Consider the following 15,056-nt stretch of genomic DNA (forward strand, 5'->3'; position numbering starts at 1 on the left):
TCAGATACCACAGCTTCTGATCAAATCTCAGCATGTCTGGCAGAAATATCATCATGGATGACCGCTCATCAGTTAAAGCTCAATCCTAGGAAAACTGAACTGCTGTTCATCCCAGGTGATTCATCCCCAGGTCATGACCCTGCACAACGAACTGATCTCCCCTTCAGCCACAGCTCGCAACCTTGGGGTAATCATGGACAATCAACTGTCCTTTTCCTCTCATGTGACTCGCTCATGTTGGTTTCTTCTCTACAACATTATAAGGATTCGGCCATTTTTGTCCACACAGGCTGCTCAGGGTTAGGGTTAGTCTCTTGTCATTTCAAGACTGAATTACTGCAACACACTGCTGGCAGGTCTACCTATGAACGCAATTCGTCCTCTGCAAATGATCCAAAATGCAGCTGCACGGCTTGTTTTCAACCTGCCTAAGTTCTTGCATACCACCCCGCTGCTGTGATCCCTCCACTGGCTTCCGGTAGCTGCACGCATCAGATTCAAAACACTGATGCTGGCCTACAAAGCCAAAAATGGACCAGCTCCCTCTTACCTCAAAGCCCTCATCACTCCTCGCACTGCACCCCGCACCCTCCGATCTACCAGCACTGCTCGACTGGTTCCACCATCTCTCAGGGTAAGAGGCAAGTATACTACAAGACTCTTTTCTCTTCTGGCACCAAGGTGGTTGAATGAACTTCTCCTAGGGGTCCGGACAGCTGAGTCACTGGCTATTTTATAACGGCGGATTAAGACCTACTTATTCGGGAAACACTTCAACTAGCATTTCGTTCCCTATCTTTTGCATTTATATAAAAAAACCTTTGAAACTTTTTCATTGTAACTTTGAACAATGTTTTAAACTCATAATATCTTAAGTATGTAACCTAGTGAACCAGCATTAATATATCCAATGATATAGATTTAAGCACTCTAATGATATAGATTTAAGCGACACTGTATGTCGCTCTGGATAAGGGCATCTGCCAAATGCTGTAAATGTAAATGTAAATGTGGTATGTGAGAATTGAAATTTGCCATTTGAACAGGACAACCCTGACTCCCACTTCAGAGGTGTCCACCTCTACCACAAAAGGCACAAGGTAGGATCCAATTGGCTTACTGTAGATGTAGTGAATGAGTGTTTGAAGCCTGCGTGAGGTGTCCTTGAGGAGAGTAGTCAGAAGAGCTTTAATATACTGAAACATTTTATGAAGACCCCGTTGAAGCTAGATAGTATTGGGGTGTGGCCATTCCAGGATAGGTTGAATTTTACATCCCTGAACATCCACACCATAAGGAGAGAACATGCACAAAAAAGAAATGGTAGTTAAATTAAATTCACATTTCAATTTGTGTTAAAGCAGTCTATCCAACACACCTCTCACTGCAAGTTACCTCTGCAAGTTACATTTGACCAACAGCTGATTTACTGAACTTCTATCAGCTCTAGATTTAATTATCCTTGAGTATCAGAATTAAAATTTAATCTAGCTACAGGGGTTGCAAGCCAGTGAGCCGGTCCCAGGACTGGATAAATAGAGATGTGGAAGTGATAGGGTTGTGTCAGGAAGGACATCCGGTGTAAAACGTGCCAAATCTAAACATGGGAATTGTCTATGTGAATTCCATACCGGATTGGTCGAGGCCTGGGTTAACAACAACCGCCACTTGCACTGATGACCTACAGGGTAATAGCGGAAATTGGACTACTGTTGCCGTGAAAGGAGAGGAGGGATAAGGGTTCATAGACAGAGAGAGAAGAGTAAGGTATGACTACAGGTCTGAGGATAGGGACACTTAACATTGGTACAATGGGAAAGGTAAAATGCTTGCAGACATGATGGAGAGAAGGAAGGTAGCAAAGTACGTAGTATTGGAGGGGGATATAAACAGTTTTATTATGGTGTGGAGAGGAAGAGAAATGGGGTAAGAGTGATTCTGAAGGATGAGTTGAGAGTGAGAAATGTTTTAGAGGTGAAAAAAGAGTCAGGGTAATCATTTTGAAGTTAGAAATTAAAGGGGTGATGATGAATGTTGTCAGTGGTTATGCTTCATGAGTAGGCTGTGAGTTCGAAGAGGAGAGATTGTGGAGTGAGTTAGATAAGGTGTTACAAAGCATTCCCAGATGGGAGAGAGTAGTGATTGGAGCAGACTTCAACAGGCATGTTGGTGAGGCGAACAGAAGTGATGAGGAGGCGATGGGCAGGTTGGTGTTAAGAAAAGAAGATAAGGAAACATGGTGGTGGAACAAGGAAGTACATGACAGCATTCAGAGGAAGAGGTTAGCTAAAAATAAGTGGGACATAGAAAGGACAGAAGAAAATAGATAGGATTACAAGGAATCACAGACCAGAGTGAAGAGCGACATGGCAAAGGCCAAACAGAAAACATGCAATGAGTTGTATGCCAAGTTAAACACAAGGGAAGGCTAGAAGGACTTGTACATATTAGTGAGACAGAGAGATAGAGATGGGATAGGATGTGCAACAGATAAGGGTGATTAACAATACAGATGGAAAAGTGCTAACAGGTGACGAGAATGTGCAGAGAAGATAGGTGGAATATTTTCAGGAGCTGGTAAATGAGGAAAATGAGAGGCAAAGACAAAAGGAAGAGGTGAATATTGTAGAGCAGGAAATATCTTGATGTGAATCAAGAGCAGAAAGGTTGTTGGTCCAGATGTCATACCTGTGGATGTGTGGAAGTGTTTAGGAGAAACAGCAGTGGAGTTTCTATCTAGGTTGTTCAACAGGATTTTAAAGAGTGAGAAGATGCCTAAGCAATGGAGGAGAAGTGTTCTAGTGCTAATCTTTAAGAATAAGGGCGATTTGCAGAGTTGTAGCAACTACAGAAGTATAAAGTTGATGAGCCACACAATGAAGCTATGGAAAAAAGTAGTGGAAGCCAGGCTGATGCAATTTTTGCTCTGAGAGTGTTAATGGAGAAGTACAGAGATGGTCAGAAGGAGTTGCACGGCATCTTTGTGGATTTAGAGAAAGCATATGACAGGGTTCCGAGAGAGGAGTACGGTACTGTATGAGGATGTCAGGAGTGGCAGAGAAGTACTTCAGAGTAGTTCAGGATATGTATGAGAGGAGTATGACAGCAGTGAGATTTGCTGCAGGTCTGACAAAGAAGTTCAAGGTGGAGGTGGGGCTACATCAAGGATCAGCATTGAGTCCCTTCTTGTTTGCTAAGGTGATGGACAGGTTGACAGATGAAGTCAGACAGGTATCTTCGTAGACAACGATGTTTTCGGATGATCTGTAGTGAAAGTAGAGAGCAGGTTTGGGAAAACCTGGAAAGATGAAGGTCTGCTCTGGAAAGAAAAGGAATGAAAGTCAGTAAGACAGAAAACATGTGTTTTAACAAGAGGGAGGGAAATAGAACAGTGAGGTTACAGGGTGCTGAGGTGAGTAGCGTTCAGAAGTTTAAGGTTTTTTTTTGGTCAGCCATCCAGTGTGACGGTGAGTGTGGAAAAGAGGTGATGATGCAAGTGCAGGTGGGTTGGACTGGTTGGAGAAAAGTGTCAGGTGGGTTGTGTGACAGAAAAGTGTCAGCAAGAATCATAGGAAAGGTGTACAAGACAGTAGTGAGACCAGCTATGCTGTATGGGTTGGAGACTGTAGCAGTGAGGAAAAGACTTGAGGCAGAGATGGAGGTAGCAGAGATGAGGATGTTGAGGTTCTCTTTAGGAGTGATGTGGATGGACAGGATTAGGAACAAGCACACCAGTGGGACAGCTCAGGTTGGCTGTTTTGTGGACAAGGACAGAGAGATTAGATCGAAATGGTTTGGACATGTACAGAGGAGGGAGATGGTTATATTGGTAGAAGGATGTTGGAGATGGAGCTGCCAGGTAAGAGGTCAAGAGGAAGGCCAAAGACAAGATATACAGATGTGTTAAAAGAGGATATGAAAGTAATTGGTGCTAGAGTAGTGGATGCTGAGGATAGAGTTAGGTGGAAACAGATGATAGAATAAAGCAGAAATTCTTTTAAAAGCAAATTCATTCACATGGAAAATGTTCAAATAGTAAATACCCAGCCATATAGACAGGGAGATGCTGGTGATCACTGCGTGGCAATTTGGATGGGTTTTGAAGCACCACCCTGAGTCCAGCACTGACTACTGGCTTTGTTTGTTCCATCATCGATTGAAAATTGCAGGGCATGTTCAAATGCAGTCTCACAACCTTGGATGAATCAATATTGCATACAAAATGGTGTATTTCAAGATAAATATTTAAATTAAATATTTTAAATATTTATGACCTGTTTTATAAACAGAACTTTAATTTATTCTCACTTCTCATAGTGTTCTGCATCACTCCTCTTTTCTTATTAGAAGCCTATTGATTGTGGACTCCCAAGACACCAAATCCAGATGATTTGAGACGCCACTAATTACAGAGGATCGAGTTAAGGAAAAAAGATAAGGGGGTGTGTAATTAAGGTTCCACTGGCACTTCTGCCACTAATCAGTGCCTGTGTGTGTGTTTGTGCATGTACTGGTAGTTGTAGAAGGTCCAAGCTCTTGAATGACTGCTAAGGACAGCGGATAATTTGAGCATTGTGGAACATGTGATTTGGGTATCTCAGATTCAGCAGCTGTGTGACCTTTAAACCACATGAAGCCATTTTTCATTGTATCCGTGTGTAATCCATAAAATTACCTTCATGGCAATGCCACAAAATGGTCAAAAGAAGTCTGGTGTATTTAATTTTAAAAACAAGATTTTGCCAAATGTGTGTGTGTGTGTGTGTGTGTGTGTGTGTGTGTGTGTGTGTAAGCACGCACCTCTGAAGCTTGGTGACAGGCATTGGTGTTGACAGCACAGATGGCTCTAGCCTGGCAGTACATGGAAAGTGTGTAAAGATAACTAACTCTTTTCAAAGTATTAGAAACTTGGACACTAAATATTAATATAATTATCTCCAGAATAACTGGATGACTTGTGTATGGTCAGTTGTTTGCTATAGAAATTATAGTCAAATTATGTACATGTAATAGATGTCTTTTTGAATTTCCATTCTTATGACTAATTGGACAGATTGAACCACATGCTCACACCATTGGGTGCCCTAGTTAGCAGCAACAGAAGCGGATATTAATTCAGTGGAATGGGTGAGTAACTATATTATTCATCGATATACTTGCACCTGCCATAAAACTCTGAATAGATCCCCAACTGGAGTTAGGAGGGTGGTCTGGGGTGGTTATGGGCACTACTGTTTTATCAGAACTGTTATGATGCTGTTCAATTTGGATTTTAGGAAACAAAATCTATTCATTTGCGACATTATTTTCATCACACAATACTAAGCTGCTTGTTCCTAACTGAGTGTGTCCTTTCATTTTAATATGTTGCCAAAAATGAAACCGTTTAAGTTACTGTACTGTAACTGTAATAGAGCATGAATTTTTGCAAAGCAATGCCAGCTCTCAAAGAAAAGCAAAATCTTTTTAACATGTATACATATTAGAGATTTAGAGATTATAGTATATTACATATTGCATCATTGGATGCATCTGGATTTCATTGTAAATAAATAAATACATTTAGCATTAGCAGTAATTCTGTTTCCCCTTAATTACAATATTGATACTTGGGTTTATGATGGGGAAGCACATTATAAGTGAACAGAACAATCTTGTACACACACTAGTTAAGACTAAAACAAACACACAGTTTAGATCACATGCATCAGTTTTTAATTTGAAGATTGTATTTGGAGAATTAAACAGGTTCAGATACTGACAGTGTCCCTGCAATGCACCCCTTATACAGTATATTTAAATTGTATTAATCCGCCTACAGACAGACAGACAGACAGACAGACAGACAGACAGACAGATATGTTAGTGACCAAACGTTTGAGATAAAAAGAAGATTTTAGAATTTTTAAATACTTAGAACAATGAAAGTAAATGTTCAATATCTTATGTTTTTAATATTTTTGTTAAGATATTACATGAGTTGTTGTCAGTGATCATTTGTAATAAAAAGTTTGTATTAAATTAGAAAAGAATTCAAAACCCAAGCATTTTCACTACTGCAGAAAGACTGCCCTTGCCTTTGGGAAGAACCTTCCTGTGGAAAGTGCTGTATTATTCTAAAGCATACAAATACAAAAAAAAATTTCTGCAGAATAAATCTTTCAGTAAGCTTATTCCTAGGTCTGCTTTTTATAAAGTTTTTTTGCTTATCATGTCTGAGATATCAGATGATCAGGTCAGACGTAAAATGACCACGGTGTTAACATGCTAAGCGTTAGCATGTTTGTCTTGCACTTTGAGGGTTGGCCTTAAGATTCCCACCTCTGCCTTGTGTGTCAAGTTTGCATGTTCTTCCCATACTCTGAGTTCTCTGGTTTCTTCCCGCAGTCTAAAGACATGTGTTGTAGTCTAATTGGCATCATTAAAGGTGTGCAAGTGTGTGTGCAGCTAAAAATTTGGAATTTGTCCATGTAGACAATGTGTAATTAAATATCCATGTCATGTGACCACTCCACCCCGGCTCTGTGTCCCACCTTAGTCTCTCCAAGCAAAATGTTCTAGATCTACCACTGAGAGTAGCACTAATGACTCACTCATGCAGTCTGATCAGCATGTGGACTCTTCCAGGGGGCATATCACACTCTCAGTCTCAGCTTCTCTTTAAATTGCAGCAGATTTCTGTCTGGTTCTGTACTCACAAATTATGCCCATCTGCTTTTTTGATGTGGCGGATAATTACATACTTTAAATCTTAACTAGACCTTTTGAATCCATGACAGAGAGCAAAATATGACTGATTATATGGTAATTGAATTAAACCATTGCTCTTATTCTTTTCTGTGCCAAAATATATACACAAGTTATGGTTATGGAGTATACAAAGACACCCTTGTTTAATAACATAATCTGATGTATTAGTGAAAGCTGACTAATGTTAGATCACAGGTCAGATCAGTTCTAAAATAGATTTATACTATGCCTCTACAGCAGAAAAAGCTGAACTCCAAACGCTATTATATTTCAGCCACCAAAAATGAATGAATGAGACCTAATTAAACTTCTTTTTTGTTTTGCGTTGTTTAAATGTCATTCAAAGGTATTTTTCATTTCAACAAATCATAACTTGTCTATGTAGATCATAGAGAAGTTATGATTTGTTTAAATGTCATTCAAAGGTATTTTTTATTTCAACAAATCATAACTTCTCTATGATCTACATTAAGCTCAATATTTCCTCTATGTTCATTTTATCTCCACTTGTTTATTTTCCAGAAATGAACATTTGCCATCTCCTGCCACCTGAACATAATCAACAGCCATGATTTCTTGAGTTCAGACTGTGCTGGACTAAATACTAGAGAGAGATTGCCAAGTGATCATCACAACATCCTGTAGTCTAAGCACAAACGCAGTGTAGGAGTAGACAGTGAAACCTAACACGATGCCTAAGAGAACGAGAGGGCGGCCCTAGCTCACTTTGTAGTTGGCAGAATTTAGCTTTAATGCAAGGATTCTTTCAAAGACTGCTCACTGAGAAAATGTCTCCTGTTATAATGATGATAGCTGCACATTTACTGTTGCAGTAATTACACAGGAAAAAAAAACAATCCCTGTGGAACAATGCCAAACAATCTTATACTGTAGATTTCCTTTGAAGAAGACACACTTTTGGGATTACTACTGTATGTCTTGTCATCTGACTTCCATTAACCACAGGATCTTTTAAATAGATTATTTGTTATCTGTTATTAAATAACAATGAGAAATTCTCAAATCTTCTTATAACATTTTCTTTGGTGGTTTATACTGTAAATTACCACAAAATTATTTCAAGTTTATTTGATATAAATGATCCGTTCTGATAAAATTCTGATCCGTTCGTATGCAATAAGTAGCAACAAGTATGAGTATTAGTGTTTTGTGAAGCTTTTAGCAAAATACTGAACAAAATCCTTTTTCTTCAGTAGTGCCTGCTGTGAAGTGAGAAAATAACGGACAACTAATGAGACACACGCTTGTTTGCAATATGTCAAAGGATCTGATCATTAATTTTATGCAGGAAGCAACTGAAGTTATATTTCTAAGTAGCTAACTCAATTAACCAATTCAGTTAGTCCATAGTTAATAAGCAGACAATCCATACAAGTGCATATTTATAAAAATGCATGCTTTTGTATGAACGCTCATGGCAGTCCTCAAGACGCAGATATGGCTGATATCACAAAAATTAAAAATATCAAAGTAGAAAAGAAATAGAAAAGAGAAAGTAGAAACAGCATTTATGTGGGTGTTCGATTAGCATTTTTAAATTGAAAAAAAAATTGAACTGCATCAAGTCTCTAGCCTTTTTGTTTTTGTTTGTTTATAAAAATGTTTGCAAACCGCAAACCAGTGCCAAGATACGTGTATGCATCAGTAAATAAGTATTAATTTAATTCAGGGGGAAAAAAAACATAAATATAATTTAAGAATCTTGTATATAAATCCTCATTTTCTGAGATTCAATTATATAATTGAATTCAGGTTCAAGATTCAGTTATATAAATATTAGCGACCCATACCATAGCTAACAAGCAAATTTTAGACATTGATTATTTAGCAGCGAGAAGTCGTGTTATATAAAAGCATTTCAGATGGTTTAAGTTAACCCAACTAATCCAAGAAAGGACATTTCAATTCACATTTGATTTGTTAAGATCACCCTTGCAGTGTGGTTATAGGTTTTGTGTAAAATAATCCGACTCAGACCTGGAATGAAATGAACTGTAAGTGGGTGGAAAGAACATGTTTGGTGGAGCTCAGTACTGGGTAATCTATAAAAAGAATAACAAGAAATCCTTACAAACGATAAAATTCAAAAGGAAAACACTACAGGAGATATTTTTGTTTCTTGGTGGAAATGACTTAAACCCTTTAAAGACAGAGTTCAGAACAAAGATCGATATATAAATATTAGCAGCAACAACAAATAATAATAAAAAATAAATATTTTAATTGCATAGAAACAATAATTGATTTAATACAGAAAGAAGCTTTTTAAATAATTTGATTAGATTAAATATCTTTAGAAAATTAGAAAAAGAAGTATATAATTTAAATGTATAGATTTATAAATTGATAAGTTTGGTGAAGTTCAGAAATTTGACATATAGTGTAAAAACAGCAGAAATACTTCTTATACTTTATCATACAAATTTATTTGCTGCTCAATTGTATTTCTGAGTTCGAGCAGAGATTTAAACTTCATGGGTCGTTACATCTCCCTCTGCTGTCCATCTGCCATCATGCTAAGAGCCTGAAACAGTCAATCATTTCATAATATAGCCACCGTCGATATAATGAGTAATTATTTACAATATATTTGTATATAGTTACAATACATCCAAAGCTGTAGTATTAAAATTTCATCTATAAAACCTGAACCTATGTGTTACTTTTGATCCCTTTTGATTCATTTGAAACAAACTTGTGAAAGCTGCCTTTCAACATAGCTACCATCCACTGCATTCTTAGCCTTAAAGATGCAGAATTTTGTTTAAGGTGTTGGACTACCGATCGGAAGGTTGCGAGTCCTAATCCCAGGTCCACCAAGCTACCACTGCTGGGTCCCTGTACAAGGCCCTTAACACTCAATTGCTCAGTTGTACTGTACAGTATATACAGTAATGAGAGAAAATAATGTAAGTCACTCATGATAAAAGCATCTGTCAATGCTGTAAATGTCATTTCTAGTCCACATCTCCACTTTTGATTGGGCTACTGGCCAAAGCAATAAGCTAGAGTCCTCACCTGCTCCTGTAAGTCTGCTCACATTTTGTCCTCACCTGCACACCTCTGTCTCAACTTTTTTCTTCAGTACTTTGGCTCTTCTTCTGCCAATTGAGATATGTTGTTTGTCTTAGTTTCATTACAATTTATACAAGCAGTACAGTTTGTGACCACTTTATACTGTATACTGCATATTTTGAAAATCTGAGCTCAGTGTCTTTTGGTTTGAGTAGTTCAGAAGGTTTTTTATGCACCTCATTATCTTTTAAACAATGAAGCAAATAAAATAAGCATGCAATGAGCAGCAATTCTGTAGGCTGAAGTGCTTTGTTGATGAAAGATTAAAGAAACTAGCCAGACTAATTTGAGCTTACATGAAGGGATTTGATTACGTGACAAACAATGGTAGGAAAATATGTTGGAGTAATGCTTAATATACCCAAAGGGGTTTAGGATATTTGGTTCCTATTATCTCAGCAGCATCATTTTGACCATCTTAATAACCTACTCTTATCACATGTGTATAGTATGCATTCAAGATATGTGGAACTGGAAAACTGAGCCTGGTGTGTGCCAAGAATTAATTTACCACTCAAATACATCGCCAACAGCCAAGACACCAAGCAACATTGACACAAGGATTCATGCTGTTTACACCAGATTGTAGCCATGTCACAGCATAAAGTGAGATTCAGTTTTCAGGCAGAATGAAGTCATCCAGTTTTGTCGATCATATACGCAGCACGTCGTCATCATCATGATTACAAAATGCAGTCATAGTCTTGCACATTTATTTATTTATTTTATAAACACTTTTTGTATTGAGCATTAACATTTACATGATAGTATGTTAAAACATCAACAGGACGTGACTGACTGAAAGAAAAAAAAGCAATGTTGTGTATCATAGTGTGAGTGTCATAGCATGTGCAACACAGATCACCTATAAATTTGTCCCTAGTTTATAAATATAGATTACAAAATATTTTATACATATAACGTATATTAATAAGGCCATTGAGAGAGCCATGTCATCCCTCCAGTTGTTTAACATACTAACGTGTGTGTGTGTGTGCGTCTGTGTGTGTGTGTGAACCTTTTTTAATTGCTCTCATGGTAATGCAGCTGTTTTAAATCTTGTCCGTAACCATTAACTATGAATCTTACTGTGCGTATTTATTTAAATATTACTTATTAATAAATCTGTCATGATTTATTAACACACATTGTTCAGTCATGCATCATTAGTCAGACTTTCACACTTTTCTTTGTAAGGTCTTTCACGCTTTTTTTATACTATAATTAAATCTACAGTAGTCGTATTTGTCGTATTATGTTTCCAGTTATATTCTAGTTGTCAGTGTTCTGGTTTTGTGTTCTCAACCTTTATTTGCATTAACATTGTATGTTAACAAAAAGGAAAACCTAAATAAAAAGAGTACACTTACATCCATCTGTCTCTGGCTCAGATTCACAATAAGAATGTTCATTTGTTTGGTTTATACTAGCTAAAACTGACATGACTTTTAAAGCTTCTAATTTTCAAGACATCTTTCATCACATTTCACAAGAAAGGCTCAACATAAGAAACTGACAAATTACTTAATATCAGCCATCATTTATTACTTAACTAGAGTAATAAATTTAAATATCATCTTTCCCTATATGGCATTTGACTAATAAAGTCTAAATAGTGTAAGAATGTCTAAAAATAATTGTAACCAGATTTTCTGTAACTGGATATGTGACTCATACCCTTGTTTATTCGTTTTATTTTTCAACCTTCAGTCCAATTATAAGACTCATTTTCATATGCAAGCTGAGCTGAAAAAATTACAACATCAGCAATCCTTCAACAACCACTAGACACGTTGTTTACTAGGACCAAAAAAAAAACAATTCTGAAACGAATTAACCAGTTCATGGTATTGCCAAGCCATGAGTGTATATAACAGATGTAGGTTTGTTGTAGAATGATGGCCGCATGTTGAGCATCCAATGACATGGTGCCATTTACTCTCATAAGGCATTTCATTCAAGCAGGATTTTAACAGATTTATTTATAAATCAGGATTCTTATGGGTATCAATACATGCACTTTACACTTTACGGTGGGATCAACATTCACATCATCAGCCATAACATTAAAACCACATGTCTAATATTGTGTAGATTCCCCTAATGCCACCAAAACAACTCAGAGCCTTCAAGGTATGGACTCCACAAGTGAAACTGACATGTGAATCTGGCACCAAGACGTTAGCATCAGGTCCATTCAGTTCTGTAAGTTGTGAGGTGGGGCCTCAGTGGATCGGACTTGTTCTTCCAGCACATCCCAGAGCTGCTCTATCGGATTGAGATTAGGGGAGTTTGGAGGCCAAATAAACACTTGGTTGGGAGCATCATCCTGCTGAATGAAGCCACTGCCATTAGAGAATACTTTACTTGTTCTGGAGCAAAAGTTTAGGTAGATGGTTACGCTCACATAATTGCCAGGACGAAAGCTTTCACAAATCATGTACACACCCCCATCAATCTACACGATGCAAAAGGATGATAAATGAGGTTCATTGTGCCATTCTGAAGCATTGTTTGGTCTAGAGAAAATTAAATCCAGTTCACACAGTAGATACGGCACTCAAAGCGATGCATCGGCTAACTCAAAGTGATTAGTACACTATTATTAATTATTACATAAAATCCTAATTTGTAGTCGTTGACAAAATATATTGAATTTACTGTTGAAAGGAGATTTTACAGCTTTGAGTCATGACTGACTGAGCTACCATTTACTAGGTAACTGATTATGCATTATTTTAATCAAAGCACAGTAAATATTAGTAGCTAATTTAATCTAATTGAAAAAAAGGTTTTTATTAAAATAAATTAAGATTTTTATTTATTTATTTATTTTTGCTCTGTCATTTGCATTAATTGAAAGCAAAAAAAAAAATCTTAAATGAATGTTTGGCTGCTTCATCATTCACTAATATGGGAGTGGCTGGGGTTAAAAATTGTACCGCAGGCAGCCACTAGAGGGCCTCAGAAAGCTTTTGGCCTTGAATCTCTGTTGTGACCAACACCATTTGAAAAGTTGAAAAACTGGTTGAATTCCCATTAAACATCTTGTTAAAGACATAAATATTCTCAGTGGCCTGGGGAATACAGTTTGGACTCATCCGGTAAGATATTATATGGCAGAATGTGGGATTTAAAAGAAGTTAACTGGAAGAGTTCAAAACTGTATATACTCTGTGTTCTTCTTGTTTCCTGGTAATGATACACATTATATATTATGCATATACATTTTTTTGCAAACATTATGGACAGCTTGTTCGAATGTAACGTGGCTAATGGACATAAGGAGGTTCTTAAATAGCTGATGCAAAAAAAAAAAAAGAAAAATAATAATTGACAGGCTCTTTGCTGCAGTGTTTACCTACTCCATAACAGCATCTGTGCTTATCCATCTGTGCTTATCCCCTACCCATGATCACAAGACCTGCACAATACCATAATCCCAGTTTATTCACATCTTTATATGTGCCTGACTAAATCACTGGCTTCATCATGTATTATATATTTGTTTACCCATGTCTTTGCCTGTTCACTGATCACATGACCAGTTGTCCAACTATAGTTTTTGAATGTTATCTGATCCTGCTGGTTTGTTTGCATTGACTTATTTTAATAAAGCCCAGACCTGTACTTGCATGCTGCTGTTTACATTTTATTCCACAATCAAGATTTTGTATTATTTATTTATTTATTTATAGAAAATTGAGCACAAACTATATTTTAAAGTGATTGGATTTCCTGGCCCTAGTTCAGCAGTGTCCAATCAGATCCACAAAGGGCTGTGGATTTATTCAGATATTTATTTAGCCACATAATTATTCAGTTGATCTGTGTTAGTAGGCTTGATGGCTTCCTCCTTGATGGAATGAAAGCCTGGACCCACACCAAATCTTTCTAGATAAGACTGGACATTACTACTCTAGGCAGAATTCCCATATTATCCTGATTTGGTGTAATGACTGTAATGCAATTTGTCTGATTAAATTTCAATTCATCTTCATATCTATAGTAATTCTAGCAAAAGCATTTGTGCAGGGAAGTGATGTCGTCCTTGAGAGATCCTGTACAGTGGGTTCATTCTTATGCCATTGTACGTTTTCTTTAACCTTTAATTTCCTCTTCCAAGGAAAGTTAGTGACGTTTTCTGATGAAATGTGGAAGAATGTAATTTGTTTGTTCATTCCAGTTACGTAAAGGAATTAATTTAACATGAAGTTAAAAGTGAAATAATCAAATGATATGATCATTTCCTAATAATCTGCATGCTGACCATAATAACTCTCTTTATTGTATTTTAGATCTTCTGGACTGTGTACAGAACGTTCGCCTCACACCTCCAGGGTTGGGGGTTCGATTCCCGCCTCCGCCTTGTGTGTGTGGAGTTTGCATGTTCTCCCCGTGCCTCGGGGGTTTCCTCCGGGTACTCCGGTTTCCTCCCCCGGTCCAAAGACATGCATGGTAGGTTGATTGGCATCTCTGGAAAAATTGTCCGTAGTGTGTGATTGTGTGAGTGAATGAGAGTGTGTGTGTGCCCTGCGATGGGTTGGCACTCCGTACAGGGTGTATCCTGCCTTGATGCCCGACGACGCCTGAGATAGGCACAGGCTCCCCGTGACCCGAGGTAGTTCGGATAAGCGGTAGAAAATGAGTGAGAGTGAGAGAGAGTGGACTGTGTAATAATCACATATATTATTTCTTTTAAATATTTTTACCTATTCTTTATTTCTAGACATTGTTATATTTCTGCCACTTGCTATAATTCTATTGAATTTGACCTCATTTTTAATCAGATTACAGATTTCATTTTTCACTCCCACACTTTATGTACATAACGGATCGTTCATATTCTATACTCATATTTTATATTTTTTATTCATTCTATATTCATATTTTCTACTCACTCTGTTGTACCTCTGAGTGTCACAAACTGCTGGAACCAAATTCATTGTGTGTGTCAACACACTTGGCCAATAAATCTGATTCTGATTCTGATTAAACCTTTTCTTTCTTTCTTTCTCTCTCTCTCTACAGTTTTGGATCCCATCAGATTTAGACTGCACACACATCTCTCTCTCTCTTGCCCTCTCTCTCTCTCTCTCTCCCTCTCTCTCTCTCTCTCTCTCTCTCTCTCGCTCTCTCTCTCTCAAAGGTCCACAACAGATTGGAGACCACAGTAAGCTATCAATTTCCTAGTAGATCTCCATCTATTT

This window comes from Tachysurus vachellii, chromosome 19 (genome assembly GCF_030014155.1).
Source record: "Tachysurus vachellii isolate PV-2020 chromosome 19, HZAU_Pvac_v1, whole genome shotgun sequence".
Classification (NCBI taxonomy): domain Eukaryota; kingdom Metazoa; phylum Chordata; class Actinopteri; order Siluriformes; family Bagridae; genus Tachysurus; species Tachysurus vachellii.